The 14089-nt window shown below is 39.9% G+C and overlaps 1 long non-coding RNA gene across 1 annotated transcript in view; it reads left to right on the forward strand.

Annotated features, from left to right (window-relative positions):
* Positions 1–14089, forward strand: part of LOC134213950 (uncharacterized) — a 555234-nt gene that overhangs the window by 289312 nt on the left and 251833 nt on the right. Inside the window, exon 3 of the long non-coding RNA XR_009979585.1 lies at positions 11484–11600. This is a non-coding gene — a long non-coding RNA (uncharacterized LOC134213950). The remainder of the gene's footprint in view (positions 1–11483; positions 11601–14089) is intronic.

Consider the following 14089-nt stretch of genomic DNA (forward strand, 5'->3'; position numbering starts at 1 on the left):
CACGACCCCAGTACGCTAGACAGGTGTAAATAATGGGGTTACTAATAAGTAACGGAATAAGATTTGTTCTCCGGAGTTGTTAATAAGGTCTAATCTGCCGTAATCTGAAAAAGTGACGTATACACCATTTTCCAAAAATGGTGTTAACGAGTACTATTCATCGAGCTCTTTAACAGAAAAATGAAAAACTTGCATGTTGTAAAATGGCTGTTACGTCACTTTTCCAGATTACGGCAGTAATGGGGCCGTTCAGAAACCACATGGTCATATATGGGGGGAGGTGGGGGGGTGGGTTTGGAAGATGACCACGATAAGCCACATGGAGAGAAGGGGGGTGTTGCTCTCAAACCACGTGGTTTTTTTACACGAAAAACTTTTTGTGAATCACAATAGCGGTGTAAAAAATACAAATCATTTAATGATTTAATCATTAAACGCAAAGCGTGGGTTAGGGACAAAAGGTCGAAAGAAAAAAGGTCGAAAGGACAAAAGGTCGAAAGACAAAACGTCGAAAGACTAAAGGTCGAAGGGACAAATGGTCGAAAAGGACAAAAGGTCGAAAGGACAAAAGGTCGAAAGGACAAAACGTCGAATGGGACAAAAGGTCGAAAAGGACAAAACGTCGAATGGGACAAGAGGCCGATAAAATAAAAGATCAATAAGATCAAAAGGTCAAAAGTCACAAAAGGTCGAAATAGACAAGAAACTAAAACGGAGAGAATCAATCCCGCACTATTGGCAAAACTCTGCTTTTTTATTTTTCTCAGTTTTAAACTATTACATAAAACTCATTCAATATGTACAGATGGATGTTTGAGTTTTCTAAATATCACTTTGTTCTCTCAAAATGGCGCACGCCGCACATCAAATACATCGGCTTGTATTAAGGTTCCCCCAAACACACGCGACGAGACAATCGCGACGCGATTCTATTGCCTGGCGACTGCGATTCTGTTGGTAAGGATGCGTAAATGGAGCATTGTCAGCATCCACCCAACGATATAATCGCGGCAACAAGCAGCCGCCGTTGTGGCGATGAAATCGCTTAGGCCTTGGGGAGCCTTTACACACCGGTGAATGCACGCACTTTAGTGGCTGCGGCGTGCACTATTTAGACAGATTGAAGTGACATTTAGAAAATCTAAATCTCCATCTGTTATTTGCACTCATTCAATGATTTTTATTAAATTGTTGAAAATAGTGAAAAATAAAAGAGCATTTCTTTGCCAACTGTATAGAACTGTCTCGCAAAATACAAGTTTTATTCATTTCTTAAATCAACAATCTTTTTTATCTCTAACAGAACTATGTAGATATTCATAATATTAGCTCATGTTAATTACTCCTTCTTTGAAAATTGCTCATTCTTCAACTTTGATTGATGAGATGAGTGTGTTATTTCTGCTTGAAAATAAATGCATTCAACAAATTCCTTTAGAATACACCCAACTCGTTCTTTATCGACCTTTTGTCCCTTTAGACATTTTGTTCGTTTCGACCATTTGTCCCTTTCGACATTTTGTCCCTTTCGACCTTTCATCCTTTCGACCTTCTGTCCCTTTCGAAGTTTTGTCTTTTCGACCTTTTGTCCTTTCGACCTTTTGTCTTTTCGACCTTCTGTCCTTTCGACCTTTTGTCTTTCGACCTTTTGTCATAGATTCGCAAAGCGTATCTTAGGGCCGTGCTCAGCGTTAAAAAGACGTAGGTGTGCATCGAGAAAAACCGGTAACGCAGCGTCGGTAGCAACATTGCGTTATTTGACCATCTTAACCTTAGATCCTATTTCCATAAAAAAAAATTCGATTCAGTCTCAATTTCAACCAAAAAAAAATTGGAAAAGAAAAATGAAAAAAATATTTTAAAAAAATCCGCCGCAGACGGTTTTTGGCATCACGCCGCCGACACTTTTGCGGACTGCAGCTACAATTTTGAAAAATGTTCATGTTTTTACAATAATCCAAGAAAAAATCTTAAGAAAAAAACTTCAAAAGAATTTCTTGTGGATATTCAGGAAAAATCCAGTAAAGAAATGTGCTGTAAAAACTTTGACACTACTTCATACAATACTGATAAAGTGCTGGCATTCAGAATGATTTTTGAACAATTCTCTCTGAAAAATTTTGCTTGGAAATTTTGCTACAAATTGTTAATGAAAAAAATACAAAACATCTCCAGTGTAAATTCCGAAAAAAAATCCTTAAAACTCCGAAAAAAAATTCCATGTGAATTCTGTCTGAAAATTCAAAACAGTCCCGGAGTGTACTTCAAAATGTTCAGTCTCCAGTTTGCCTTGCGAGCAAAGGCGTAGGATTCGATTCTCGTTCCTGTCTAGGATGTTTTCGGGTGGGAAACATTATCGACACCCTAGGTATAGTGTATCCATCGTAATTGCTACACAAATTATATAATCGTGCAATGGCTGGCATATAAAAGCTGTCAATTTATAACTGAGGAAATGCTAATAGAATATACTAAGTTGAAAAGCAAACCAACTTCCAGTTCACTACGAAATACGTATCTGTCAAGGTGCAATTAAATGGGATTGTACAAACTCGTCTTATGACAAGTGAAGACATTCCACTAAAAAGCTCAAAATAATTTCCTTAACAACTTCCAGTTGGAATATGGAGCCATACAAGAAGAAGAAGACTTCTAAATTTTTCAAGAAAAAATCTGAATTTCCAAGAGATATTAAACAGCCAATGCCACATGAATCACTTTGATATTTCCATTGATTTTTTGTTTTTAGATTTTTTTCAAATTTGGAATTTTGAAATGAAAATTTCTCGGAATACTTTCTTACGCTCTTTGTGAATTCTATCACATTTTTTAAATTTTCCAAGTATTTTTTTATTCGAGGCATTATTTATAATTTCTACGGAAGAGTCTATGGATTATCTTCAAAAAAAACTTTGGTTTTTCAAAGAACAAATCTTTAGAATTCTCAAGGTTCATGTTTTTTGAATATAAACCATAAATTGAACCATAACTTCTTCCAAAATTTCATCGGAAATTCATTCTTCATACAATTCATTCTTCTTCGGGAAGTCATTTGATTTCTTTGTAGGTTGAGCTAAACACTCTAAATTCTAAAGATTTTTCCGTGGAGACTCCGAAGAATTTCTTGTCAATATTTCGAAGGGATTTCCTTGCAACTCCAGATAATTATTCTTGAAAATTAAGAAGATCTTGGAATTTAAAATTAATCCAAGCATTAAATGTAGGCAATAATGTAGGCTTAAGAAGCCTAGTTTTTATGATATTGAATAATTAGGATAATTGATCGATGCCATGGATGCGTGGATGCCATATATGACTGCCAAATGACCAATGGAGGTGCGTTGAAAATCTTCAAAAATATGACCACGTGGTTTCTGGATGGCCCCTAACTCATTGGACCGTGACCCTCGACTATTTTAAAGTATTCTGTCCTGTTTGTGATCGATCTAGGAAAAAATTAAAACAGAGCCTTCAAAAAATGTGGAGTGCTAGTGGAAACAGACCGCTTCTTGTGCGTAGTAGAGAGCTGATTCGATCGCTTCTCAAAATAGAAATCATAATCGTGCTCATGTATGCGGACCATGGAGGCATCAGATTGGTGGTAGATCGAGATCGTGCTAACAAAATGCTAGCAAACTTCTTATGTTTGATAGGGCAGAGAGGGTTGAGTGGACGAGTTGCCTTTAATAACAGCTGCGGGGATTTACTACCCTGGTTGTGGTGCTCAGGTTGCAAGTATTTGGAACGTCGGAAACCTCACACGTGGTAAGTAAGGAGCCAATCTAAATGTTGTGGTGTAACTCGGAATGTAACTCGCTAAACCTTGATTGGTCAAAGGACAGTAGTGTCTATGATCGTCCGCAAAGAAGCAGCTTTGTTGGCTACCCAATGGCTTTCCCAACCCTGGCTGACGACTCTTTTAGTCTATGCATCCAGATCAACTAAGGAAAGTGAAGTTGGGAAGCGCTTATCTTTGAATCCGAAAAGCCAGTAAACCCACGAGGATCCTGGTATAGGTAAAATATGCGAGAAAGCTTTCAGGTTCTCGATCTGCAGCGCTGCCATCATACTGGCGAGATCGGTGAAGAAGATAATTAACGAGCATTCTACAATTCTGGATCTAAAGATATTCCCGAAGCTACAGTTCATGAAGGAATGCTCGTCGAAAATTCTGGATTAAATATCAACCGATTTGCAGGGAATGTTCTCGACAGACTTCTGGTGGAACATTCAGTGGAATAGATGGAGGTATTCTCGACAATATTTCCGCAGAGAATTCTAAAGACATGCTCGTAAGAACTGTTCTAAGAATTTCCGAAGAAATTGCCGTATGGTTTTGTGGAAAAAATATAATCTCATAGGTAAAAACTTGTGGGCTTAGTTAGATCTCTAAAATTGTACAAACAAGAAACCAACAAAGTTTTACCAAAGAGTAAATATTCCACCGACGACATATATGCACATATCTTTCATATAACGGGTCTTTACTATTTATTGATCATTGGATTGCAGTCTATGAAACTTCCTCTGTTTGTAGGCTTAAATTCTTGAAACTCCAAAGCATGTATAATGAGATTAGTTTTCTAATCCCAAGAAGGCTATTCAGTTGGTAAGCTGTGCAAATTTGCTGTTCCTTGGTCAATCACGAAGTCAATCAAGAAGTGTTCAGTCAATCAAGATCAGCTAAGCTAAACATATTCTGACCACCAATGTTATTCAAATATCATGGAACTAAGCGACCACCAGAGGACCTCCGAAAGCTAGCAACACCCATAAAACAGATCAACTCATCCTAGGTCACCGTAATTTCTTCCAAAACTTATTTTTTTGTCGTACTCTGAACAAGGAATGATCGTCGTGTGTGACTCATTCTCATTGGCCTGAGTAACCAGCGCAGATCCTCCTTGAGACTCAAAACATCCATAAAAATGGTAAAACCATGGTAAACTCATTCTAGAGGAGTGCGGTTTTTCAAAACTGTATGTAATCACACTCTTAGCAAGAAATAGTTGACTCATCCTGATAGATCGAGTGGGCAGGAGGTCCTCCGGAAGATCCGGAGTATCCGTAACAGTTTAACTTACACAAGTCAGCCAAGAAGAGTGCGTTTTTTTAAACTTTCTATTATTGACTCCTGAGCGAGAAATGATTGTCCTGATGGATACTTATAGGTTTGAACGGCCACCGAAGGTCCTCCGGAAGGACCGGAACATCCACAAAAGAATTCAATTCATGAAACTTACCCAAAAAGAGCGCAATTTTTCAATTACTTTTTGTCGTCGTACTCTTGGCAAGAAATCATTGTCGAGTGGCCACTATCTACCGGAAGACCCTGACCAAGCGTAAAAGTGACCATTTAACTCATCCTGATAGAGCGTATTTTTTCCAAAACTTTTTATTGACGTACTCTGAACAAGTTGATTCTCATGAGCCTAAAGTGCCAGCGAAGGTCCTTCATCCAGGGGCTATCAAAGTCCAAGGGAATATGTCAAGACATCACTACTGTCAATCATAACTTTGCTCAGAGTACAACAACAAAACGTTTTGAAGAAATGCGCTCTTTCGAGTACAGATGAGTTCGATGAATTGAACATTTTTACAGATCTCCGTCGGCCACTCAGGTCTGTGAGAATGTCCACCTCCTCGGCTTTTTATGCCCAAAAATAATAAATTGAGGAGGCAACAAAAAAATTCGGGATGTTTTGAGGAGTTTCAAAATATTCTTTAACAAATCCGGTGAGTTTTTAAATTAGGTTTTTTCATCTTATAGTTTTTACACATTTTTGTCTTTCTCGACCAACAAAGTTGTACCGAAAGGCTATCATTGCACTCAAAATCGAAATTTTAAAAGAAGTCTCGGAGACCCATGATGTGAGATACCAATTGACTCGTCGAACTGAACAAATGTCTGTCAGTCCGTGTTTTTTTGTTTTGTTTTTACAAGGGTTAAAGCCCATCAAAAATCTGCGCGACAGATACCTCGAAGGCGAACAGGGCTGGGATCCTTTCCGACCTGCTAAAAATAAGTCCCTTATCCTTCTTGCCTCGATCCCTTCGGGACCACGGGATGCAGCGACTAATTGGTAGGAGGAGGGGGCTGTGCTCATGCATTTCTTCTAAAATTCCGGCCCCTAGCTTATGCTAGTTCGCCGACTGGCTGGCGAATCATCTGCTCCACTGCAACGTAGTCTCGATCCCTCGACGGGCATGCTCCAAACTTCCTGACTCGAATCCTCCTGACTCCCCCCGGCGTTGAGGAAGGGGGACAATCAGTTCCAGTGAAGGAAGCTTCCGCACTGGTCGTGCCCCTACTACCGGCGGCTATCGCCGGGGAAGTATTAACGCATTGCGCCGATTTCTTCTTCGGGTGCCCTACGTATCCGAAGCGTCCAACGATTCCGGTTGGCAGTAGACTTCCGGTTCACCGGCGCTCCGACGACTCGAGGCCAAACACTGCTCACTGCGCTGAATATTCCCCAGAACTGGCACTTATTCGCTGATCTCGCCTCCATCTATGTTGCAGCTCCAATAGTATTTGCGTCACGACTCGGCTTACCGAATTCAACGTGTCTTACGCGTGATACATTCGCTCTGCGATATTATCCGCCCTTGGGACAGGCATTTCTCCACGAATTTCCGCAAACTGCGGACAATCGAACACCAAATGCTCCGGCGTATCTTCAACATTCTCACATTCTTGACATAACGGGGAATTGGTGTGTCCGAAACGATGTAATTACTTCCGAAAGCATGCGTGGCCCGACAGGAACTGCGTCAGGTAGAAGTTTACTTCGCCATGCTTTTTGTTCATCCACGTCGACCGATTTGGAATGAGCCGGTGGGTCCACCTTCATTTCTCCGTAATTGGGCCTGTCAAAAATTCCACACTGGCACGAACCTACTGCCTGCATTTTTCTGGCGCTTACTTTGTTCGCGACGAGTACGGGCCGGGCAGAGCATAAACAAAAAGCAGGGCAGTATTTTGTTCGAGAGTAAAAATCACGGTCACGAGTATTTGTGATTACTTTGAATACAATGGATAAATTTTGTTCGACATAAACACAATAACAATAAACAATTGTGTTCTTGCTCGAACATCCATGATAAACATGTTCCGAGGTTGTTTTACGATATTTTGCAAATTAACCCGAATGACTCGCGAAGCTTCACGAACATTTTTCGGGGTTCGTTTTTCTGTTTTATCTGCGCTACTACTCGCAACTATACTACTACTGGCAAGAAAAAGGCAACACAAATGTTTGTGAGTATTTTACATAGCCTACTTCTCGTTCTGTGAGCAAGGTTCACAGATTTCCACCACTAGCTACAACATCGCCATCGAATGAATTTTCGTCACCTTTCTCATGTTTCCTGCGTCTCTCTACTGGCCACTGTCAGTCCGTGTGTATGTGTGTATGTGTGTGTGCACACGAAAACCGAAAAACATTAGCCACTTTTTATACAGTAATTGTTAACCGATATTCTCGCAACAAATTGCATTCAACAGAGAACGAACCCTAGTTGATCACTATTGAATATAATAACGATCGGTTATTGCATTCAAAAGTTGTGAAGAAAATGGTGTGTTGAAACATATATGCTTGGTTGGTTGATTCGCTATACACCCGATTCTTTTTTTACAAAAAAAAATCCAGTTCAAAATTTGAAAATCCGTGTAAAAAAAGTTTTATGATGTTCTGAAAACTCATATGTGAATATGTACGTTATGTGGAAGATATTGATTCGGAAAATGTATTGGATGGGACTCGAACCCATGACCCTACAGTACGCTAGACTGGTGCTTTTACCAAATAAGCTACGAAGGACCTCCGTCGCCCTTCGCAACCTAGCGGCTACTGAACGAGCTCGAGATTCCCAAATTGGACGTATAGTCAAATCACTCGCAATCCATTTCTCAAGCCAATACTTCCACATGTGTATAGTACACGTCCACATTAGAGGAGCGTGAGTATTTAGAATGTCTGGTGGCTATACACATTCTTCATCAGCAACTCTACTGATCAAGTGAGGTTGTGTAAGCTATTTGCCAGTCGGTCGTCAAACTCAGACCCGACCGCATTTCGTAGGCAAGAGCACGTAGAAATCTCGAGCTCGTTCAGTAGCCGCTAGGTTGCGAAGGCCGACGGAGGTCCTTCGTAGCTTAGTTGGTTAAAGCACCAGTCTAGCGTACTGTAGGGTCATGGGTTCGAGTCCCATCGAAGGAGGAAAGTGGTTTCCTCCAATACATTTTCCAAATCAATATCTTCCACATAACGTCCATATTCACATATGAGTTTTCATAACATTGTAAATTAACGTCCAAGCCGGGTGGTTTAATCCCCGGAAATAGGCAATTAACTATGAATGAATCGCGCATCGGATTTGCTTGAGTTTGACATTTGTTCACTACCGCCATCTGGTTCGTGATTTGCCTAACTAACTGAAATCAACAGATGTCGTTAGTGTTTAAATGACGATGAATTTGATGAGTGAATGTTCAATGTGTTATGTCTGTTTGTCTGTGTGCGTAGTAAATCACTCAATTCGACCAACTCCTCCAAAAAAATAGAAATTGCCAATGAAGAAATCAGTGTATGAGCAATAAATAAATATAAAATTTCTACAAACTTAAATTTTTCCACCGATCTCAGCTGTGCAAATCTCGGTTTAAGTTCGTTTGCTGATATATCGTCTGAATGGACATATGATTACGGCGGCTCCTTTGAGTGCCGCAGTGAACAAATGACTTTTTCAGCTGAGAGATATCGGCAGAAATTCACGAATCGAGCGTCGATTGTTTTGTGGAAATTTTTAATTTCTTATGAAAAAAAATGTTTATTTTATGGAAAATTTTGTAATTGTGTATTGTTAAAATTGATTCATGGAAATTTTATATTTTTCTCGTGGAGCATTTTGATTTTCTTTTATAACTGCAATTTTTGCTTTTAAAAGTGCTAATTTACTTTTGTTTTGTGGAACATTCTCAATTTTTTATGGAAATTTTGCCTTATTTGTGGAAATTTTACATATTTATTTATTGCAATTTATATTTTTTTCTAATTCTTTGTGGAAATTTTATTTTGCTGCCAATATGTCACACGGTCGAATGGCTTACAGAAGAATTATTTCAGGTCAAATTATCTTTACCCGTTTTTACAATGATTCATTAGCGAAACATTAACTGACATAGTGACATATGACATGAATGCCAGAGGACTGGTGAAGTGTCGGTAATAAAAAAATAAAACTTAACTGACATATACAAGTGTTTTTTTTTAGCTTAAATTTTAAAACGTCGAGTTTGAATATTTACAAAATTTGAGCTTTGCCAGTATTGCAAACAAATCCATTGAATATATGGTGCCCAAGAATTGAAATCTACTACAGTGTTACATTGTATGTTCATAAACAAAATAAGCAGTTCTATAGAAATACAATTTTCAACCATAGCACTGCGTTACCATGCTTTGATATTATATAGAGGAAAATAAAAATGTCAGTTTATTCTAAGAACTGTTTCCCTGCAGCGAACTGTTTGCCATTGGCTTCCCGACTTGTGGACTCGCTTTCCAATAAGCGAAAGTTGCAAGAAGGCATTAAAAAGGACCATCAGGATGCATTCGGTAGCACGCTCTGCAGTCTTCACCAAATCCGCTTACGCACAATTGGCTAGACAGCAGAATAGTATTTAAAAAAATAAAAACAGATCACCTAGCAACGAATTCAGATATTTTAAGATAATGGACAATAAAAGATCCCATTATGTCCATCTTCAAACATGAACAAAATCATTATGAATTACAACTTAGATTGAATCATGCACTGTACAATATTTACAAAAGTCGACCAAAACAGTTGTTCGTATTGCCTTCAATTCTATTATTTTATGTAACCATTGGATTCGCATATTTCGTTTTCGACCTTTACCTTATTGTAAGTCAGGACTCGACTCATGCGACGTTTATGTTCAAACTCGATCGGGTTAGAAGAAGCACGTGAACTCTTTCCGTAATACCGTGGAAGCTCACGTGTGCTTGCGTTGCTGCTTCAACCAGCCAATGGAAACGCCAGTGAAGACGACCAACTTTTCCAACAGTATCATAAATACCCACGAATCACAAGTGACTGACTGTGAACTGATGATTGGAAAGGAAATCGGAAGTCAGTTCCGTCCCCGTCGCGTCTGTCGTGCTTTCTTTGCTCAATTTGTTGCCAACAACCTGGCGACCGAGAAAGGAAGGACGGAATATAAAGAAGCCGGAAAAATCGTTTAGGAAGCAGCATAAGGAAATGAGTCCGGAATGCTGAGCTGCGATATCGCAGAATGCGGAGGAAACGCAAAATTGAAACATGAAAAACATTGATTATTAGAAAAGTTTTTCAATAACAAGATAAACATAATGAGTTTTTCGCTACTTGAAGCTTTTTTTCGCTTTCATCAGAAATAGGATCCGTTAAGCTTCTGCTTGCTGGAATTTTGTTTTTATTTCTGTCGTGGTATGAATGCCAATGATTATTTGCTAAATTACATAACGCATTTTGTCGAGAAACCGTTCATAAATTGGATGAAATATATTTTATCATAGTATTGAAAGGTTGATCACAGTTGAAATAATATTAATTGTAACCTCAACATAAAAAATTGATCCTGAAAAAGGGATAATATATCATAATCGAGAAACAGTCGGGTTGGTCAATTCAGACTACTCCAAAATTATGTTGAAATATCTTTATCAAGGAATGTGTTGCTGTTGTAAACAATCTGAAAATCGTAAACCTGGCACCTTCGTGTAATAGTTTCGAACTCTTTGTGCTCACCGACAACCCAATTCTAATTGAAAGATTCACCTGGTAAATCACCGTCATTTGTACTGACAGAAAGCAAAACGATCCCGACCCAACCACCCAAAAGTTAGTACACAACAAGCACTCAAATTTAATAGCAATCAACGCTTCATTTTCTGGCTCGGAATTCAGTCACGATCGTACTTCACTCCGATTCAACAACCAACCGTTCACAAAGCGGTGGGCAACAACGATGAAGAGGAAATGAAATGTAATTTCTGAGGTTATGCAGTAAATCCGGTCAATCCGTCTCCCCCGTCGTGTCGCCATCGGGCCCTTCTCCCATCCAGAGAGCATTAACAAGATAACCGACCCAAAAATGGTTCGATAGCGTGTGTGTTGTACCTTTTCACAGGCTGTGGCGAACCTTGCTCCTCTGATTGGCCTTGCTTGTTTGCTGGCTGCCTGCTGGGGTGGTCAACAACCAGAAAGAAACCTCACGGCATGCTATGCTGGGGAGCACTAAACCGACTTTTCTACCCGACTATCAGGAGGGGGGAATACCTAGAGATGGCACTTTTTTGCTCCTTTCATCTTTATTTTTTCTCTCCTTTGCCTTCTATCTATTTCCCTCTCTGGAGCTGCCACAAGCACGAAAGCGGAAATAACTTTCCATTATCTTCCATTTATCTTTATAGCTTTTCACCATCACTGGACGGCCACATACAATCTCCCGCTCATACACCAACTGCGGTAGTCAGCAGAAGCAAGTGCAGCGGAGCTTTGAAAGTGCTTCTCAGTGTAACTGGAAATTGGTGAGTATTTTTCCGTCTATTACGTGCGCTGGGTTCGAAATGTCTCGCTGACAAAGCTACGCTGAGCTTAAGCCGCGGAAGATGTAGCTTATGAATTCCGATACGAGTTCTGAGGGAAACTTCATCGTTTTATTTACTATGATGACGATTGAACGTTAATACGTTCTAAATGCTTTGTGACCACAAACACAATTGTGGCGGTCGATGTTTCTATGGTTGTGAAGTTGTATCCAAAAAGAATTAGAATTATTGATGCTCGTACTGTTATTATCTGATGTTAAGGACACTCCTCACGGTATCCAAGTTTCAAAGTGCTCGCGTTTTTGGGGGCACACCACTTGATACTGAGTTGGCGCACAACTGTCATTTTTGTTGGTTTAGCTTTGCTGCATCGCAGCATGCGTGAAATAATAAAAATGACAATTGTGCGTTGCTTCCGTATCGAGTGTGTGGTCCCGAAATCGCGAGCACTTTTAAACTTGGACTCCGTAAGGAGTGACATTAAATGTCCCTTGATAGGCAGAATTTTGCCCTCTTTGTAGATAAAAAAAAAAATTGAAAGGTCTACATAAAGTAGGGAAAAATCGGTGTAACAAACATTTGCTCAGTTCACCGAGTCGATATAGCAATATACGTATCCGAAACTTCTTCTTTAGAGTGAAATGATAGCCTCTCGGTACAATATAATTACATGTATGATCAAGGCAATAACAAAATATATAATTTTAGATCGCTTCATTGCCAGGTTCAAAACGCCTTTTCTGTATTGCATCAAATTTATTGTAGTAGAGTGTGCTGGCTACCCTGCCCAGACACAAATAGCTTTTGTCCAACTTGAAAGGCATGGCACCGTCTCCTGCGTTGCGATCTCCCGGAGTTGCAGAAAGTTGTACAAAAAAACCTTTGGTCTTCATCAACCACAACATCGCAATTCGCAACATTATCTCATCGCTTGAGGGCAAATTTTTTCGACAAAACGTCCTCCTCATCTGGAGCAAATGGCGAATAAACGATAAATAACAACAACCATTTAAAGTTTGTACCTAGAAAATCAAACTATTGCCGTTCATTGCCGCAGTAAAATATTTCTGTCATTTATTTCTTAATCAAATCAAATTCATTATAACAAAGGGGTTATTAACAACTCATTTCGATCAAAATATTATTATTCGGACTTGTTATAATCGTATGCTCGCACTTTGCGTTTGATCCCACCCATTAAGTTTTGCACAACGTCCTCAGTCACCAGTTTGGAAGCCTTTTCCCACTTTTTAGCAAAATATTTCTCATTATTTGCCTCTTCTTTAGATTTTCCATGGTTCCGCTTCAGAATGGCCCAATATCTCTCTATTGGACGAAGTTCTGGGGTGTTCGGCGGATTGCAGTCTTTCGGTACAATATTGATGTTGTTTACTGCATACCACTCCTGTGCCGTTTTTCCATAGTGGCAAGATGCCAAATCAGGCCAAAACAAAACAGAACTCGAATGCTTTTGAATAAATGGTAGCAGTCGTTTCTGCAGACACTTTTTGACGTACACTTGCTGGTTAACGGTACCTGTAGTTATGAAGATTTTGCTCTTCAATCCACAACTACAAATAGCCTGCCAAACCATGTACTTTTCGGAGAACTTCGACATGATCGTCGACCTTTCCACGTTGTAATGCGGTATAAAACTCAAGACCAGGAAGCTGCTTGAAGTCAGCCTTGACGTTTGTTTCATCATCCATTACCACGCAGTCAAATTTTGTCAGCAAATTGTCGTACAGTTTGCGTGCTCGTGTTTTCGAACTGGTTTCCTGCTTCTCGTTCCTGTTTGGAGCTTTAATTACCTTAAATGACTTATAAGCTTTATCAAAGCGCCCATATGAGGCGCAGCGGGAGGATTGAACGTCCACCACGTCCTTGCGTTCGTCAGCTGGTCTGTAGAGTCATCTTATGCCCTGTACAGCCTCTACTACTTCCTTGCTAACGTCCATACGTCATCGATCTGTGCTCACGGTGTCCACACTGCTGTAGTAATCGTCCACGTAATGACGTTCGACAATTAGCATGTGCAGCTTTCGGGTACCTTTCCGCATTGACGTTCTCCACATACTGTGCCGAACAAGTGAATCAAAAAGTCGCTACGTCCATCACGAATATCTGTGGAATCTCTGCGCTACATGATCCAAACAGAAATCGCTGCTGCGGTTTGTCCTCCGATCTTATCCGGATTTGGTTATACATTTCTTGGATGTCGCCTCCAAAGGCGATTGGGCGCTCTCGGAAATGGCAGATATCTCGCGGAAGAAGAACTAATATGTCCGGGCCTTTGAGCAGCTCCGAATTCAGGGAAATGCCAATCACCGATGCTGTTGCATATCATTCCAATTTCCAAACGAATGCATTCTGCATAGTCATTATATTTTCGGACATCACTGCGCCACAGCAACCCATTTTCGAAGCGATGGTCCACTCACTTTGTTGTCACCTCCAGCATTTCTTTG

The sequence above is a fragment of the Armigeres subalbatus genome, chromosome 2 (genome assembly GCF_024139115.2).
Source record: "Armigeres subalbatus isolate Guangzhou_Male chromosome 2, GZ_Asu_2, whole genome shotgun sequence".
Classification (NCBI taxonomy): Eukaryota; Metazoa; Arthropoda; class Insecta; order Diptera; family Culicidae; genus Armigeres; species Armigeres subalbatus.